Source organism: Rhinopithecus bieti, unplaced genomic scaffold, assembly GCF_001698545.2.
Source record: "Rhinopithecus bieti isolate Rb0 unplaced genomic scaffold, ASM169854v2 scaffold_1304, whole genome shotgun sequence".
NCBI classification, from domain to species: Eukaryota; Metazoa; Chordata; class Mammalia; order Primates; family Cercopithecidae; genus Rhinopithecus; species Rhinopithecus bieti.
In genome coordinates, this window is record NW_016803307.1 from 576,671 (window position 1) to 580,628 (window position 3,958).

Consider the following 3,958-nt stretch of genomic DNA (forward strand, 5'->3'; position numbering starts at 1 on the left):
CTGTTTTCATTCATCTCCTTTGACAGTTTTCACAGGATCATGGAGCTTTACCAGAAAGGGACTTCACAACTGTCACAACATTTTAATCTCTCCAGGCCTGGGACAAGGTGGAAACCTACAGGTTCCCAAGGAGATAGTTTTCATCATTAGCACTTCAGCCAAAGCCTTAATGCTGCAAAAAGAAAGCATAATGTGGAGCAAGAGTTCCTGCTTCTGCCTATTCTGACTGTAGCTCTCCAGGGCTCTGATGAAGTCCATTGTGATCTAGCATTGAAAAAAAAGAACGTTCTCTCCTAAGCCTTGCTGCTATTCATACAGGCTCAAAGTGCCTGATTTAATACTTGTAGCTATGAATACTTGCATTTTTCCAAAGGCCTTACTGTAAACATTTATTGGGAAAAATCTCTATTTTCTCCCAAGTGGGTTGGAGGTAAAAAGAATCCAGTGAATAGCTATGCATTTCATTAGTCTGGATGAGGGCATGGATTGCTATCATTGTTTGCCCAAGTGAACGGCTGTTGTAAAAGAAGCCCTTTCCAAAATGTTACCTGTGGGACTGCTTTCATGTCTTCATTAACAACAGACACTTGGCATTAGTGACTCAACCACTGTGTTAATTAGAACTCAGACTTGCAGCCCATCCTCAGCTCCTAGAATAAACACTGTTTTCCTTTGACCTAATTACAAGATGTTCTTAAACATCATCATTTTGTAAAAGAAACCATGACTACAAATTGCTTTGTGAACCATGCTCATTGTTGGGACTCAAAATGCGTCTGCAGTTTGGAGAAGGTGTTTGCAGTTTGCCAGCAAAAATGCAGTCCATTCGAAACGATGGTGTATACAGGCAATGGGAATAATCTTTTTGCAGATATTATACACTTTTCTCTACCTTCCCTTATCTTCCGCATTACTTATTATTATTATTATTTAGATAGATAGCCCCTATCTAAAAAAAAAAATAAAAAAAAAAGGAAGAAATAAAAAATGAAGGTTGTCAGATCAGAATCCGAATATCCTCTTATTTTATCAACAGATTTTATTTGGTAGATTCCCTACAGTTGCTGGCTTCGGTGACATTTCAGATTAGATTGTCATTTCTTCCCCTAAGCCCCAACAACAGCTTTCTATCGTCATGATTGATTAAAAAGCCCAGCAAACAAATAAGCAAATTGCTACACCACCACTATCAACCACGATAAAACTCAGAAACCAAAATATTTTCTTTAAGCCAAAGAGAGTTGATTAAATACCTCATAATGTACTGTGGGTCAGCTGTATTGGGCCACATTGGGTCATTATTGTAGAATTTTATTTGAGTATGAACCCTGAGGGACTGTAATGCCTGGAGCCTTACTCAGCCCTGATCTCCCCAAATACTCCAGTACCATAAGGAAAAATACCTAGAGCAAGCCTGTCCAGTCCCCGGCCTGCAGGCCACGTGCAGACCAGGACAGCTTTGAATGCAGCCCAACACAAATTCGTCAACTTTCTTAAAACATTATGAAATTATTTATTTATTTGTTTATTTTTAGCTCATCAGCTATCATTAGTGTAGTGTTTTTTGTTTTGTTTTGTTTTTTGAGACGGAGTCTCGCTCTGTCACCCAGGCTGGAGTGCAGTGGTGCGATCTTGACTCATTGCAAGCTCTGTCTCCCGGGTTCACGCCATTCTCCTGCCTCAGCCTCCCGAGTAGCTGGGACTATAGTCGCCCGCCACCACGCCCGGCTAATTTTTTGTATTTTTAGTAAAGATGGGGTTTCACCGTGTTAGCCAGGATGGTCTCGATCTCCTGACCTCGTGATCCGCCCATCTCGGCCTCCCAAAGTGCTGGGATTACGGGCATGAGTGTAGTGTATTTTATTTGTAGCCCAAGACAATTCTTCCAATGTGGCCCAAGGAAGCCAAAGGATTGGACACCCTTGATCTAGAGTATGAAAAAAAAAAACACATTTCAAGTGGCCTATGGGATGCTGCCAGGAACCCCTCCGAGATTTCTAGTGCTGAAGACTTGTTCTTTTTTTTTTTTTTGTCTTTGACAGAAAATATATTATTATTGATAGTAGAGTGAAGTAAAGATGTTGAGTATTCCACTATAGAGGTTATATCAGCCAAGGTTTGCCTTCTATTGACAAAAATACTGTATCTCCTTGTAATCATAAACATTATTCCAGTAGAAGAGTACATTTTCTCTTTTTTGTCTTCTTGCTGTATAATCACATAATAAGTTAAAATGAAACAGCTCTTTATATAATCAAGGAGGAAAAGAAGAGAGAGAGAAAGCCAGCGTGCCCACATTCTATTTCAAATTCCACCAGCACTGCGACCTCCAGTTCTGTTCTGGCTCTCTCCCCTGGCATGTGTCCCCAGAATCTATGTTTTCTGGCTCTCTCCTCACCCGACTCCACATTACTTTAGCCCCCTACCCCATCCTACTTTGTTAAGGTGGAGGTTCACCAAATGATGGTGGCTGCTCAGAAGAGAAACATTTTATGGTCAGTGGAAGTTGGCAATAGAAAGTACCAAATGGTGGAGAGGGCTGCCCTTTCTTTTAAATCATCATAAGAGGGGTTTACTAATACTGAAGTGCATCCTTTAATGACTGATCCCTGATCAAGGCTTTGGGCCCTTCAAATTGCTGCTGTTTCAAAATGTGAAATGGATTCTGCTGAGTCCATTCTTGTTGTCTGTCTTTAGTGGTCTTCTCATTAGTGGTCTTCTCTTCAATGGGTTATTTTCTTACTAGGAAAAAAAAAAGTGTTCCATCTCTGGAATTAACGTTGATGGTTTTTGCTCGTTCTGACAGTTTTTATCTCCCTTCTCAAGGCAATGTTGTTTGGCAACTGATGACACAGTGAGATACTGGATGTCAGAGAGGAGCATTGAGGTCCTGTGGGTGTTCTCACGTAACACTGAAGATTTCGGCCTGAGATTCAGCAAGACTGGATGAGGACTCATACGCTTGACCTTTGGCTTCTACCTCTTCAGCAGCTTTCTGAATTGTTCAGTTGGTTGACTTTGTAGAACTCTGAGCTCCTCTCCTCCAGGTTTAGCCAGCTGTTCTTTGTAGAATGCTCCTGCTTCTTTAGCACTCGGGTTTTTCACTTTTCTTTCTTCCAGGCTGGCTAGCCGAGTGCTCTGCCTTAGCCTTCCTCTTGTTTGATATCTCTCCCGAAGGATGGCTCTGGTTAACTGCTCATTGGCAGCAGCTCTCTCTCGGTCCAGCTCTTTGGCTTGCTTTAGTCGTTTCTGATCTTCGGATTCTTTCTTGGCTTGCTCCAATATCAGCTCCTCAGCTACTCTTCTTTTCAATTCTTCATTAGAAACTGAGGCACCATAAGCACCAGAATACCGCTGAGACTTCGAACGAGGTGGAGAGGATTCCTTCATTCGATCAATCACATTTTCCGAAAGCCGCATGCCCTTCACCACGGTGATGTTCTCATTCTCGTCCGCCTCAAAGGTGACCCGGCGGGTGCTGGTGGTCCCACCCATGGCTCTGGTTCCTGACCCAGCAGAGACCTAGCGCAGAACCACGAGCACTTCGGGGCCCCCGCGCCCGCACGGGCGTGGAAAGACCTGGATTCTTTTCCCGCACAGCGGGAGCAAGGCCACGACCCCAGAAGCAAGGAGAAGGCGCAAAGGACTCCCTTATAGAAAACAGTGGCGAAAAGCTGAAATAATAACTGGATACAGGCATTCCAATACCACTCTGGAGAGCGTTCACTTAGCAGTTCCAAAGACAATCTTTAAAAGTGTTCTGCCACAGGGCCACCGCTAGAGGGCAGGGCAGACCACTTCTGTTTTCAGACGCTTTCTCCCAGGAGGAAATTGAAAGTTACCGTGAAGGATAGGCTGAATGCTGAATAGACAGACCTTCACACTTAAAAGCATCTCCACCCCTGCACTTCACCCTTCCACAGTTTAGGAGCAGAGCAGTGAGTGGGCAGGCAAGCAC

The 3,958-nt window shown here is 43.5% G+C and overlaps 1 pseudogene; it reads right to left on the reverse strand.

Moving 5' to 3' along the window:
- Positions 1-2,976: 2,976 nt before the first annotated feature.
- LOC108530085 (MICOS complex subunit MIC19 pseudogene) lies at positions 2,977-3,584 on the reverse strand (annotated as a pseudogene).
- Positions 3,585-3,958: the final 374 nt, after the last annotated feature.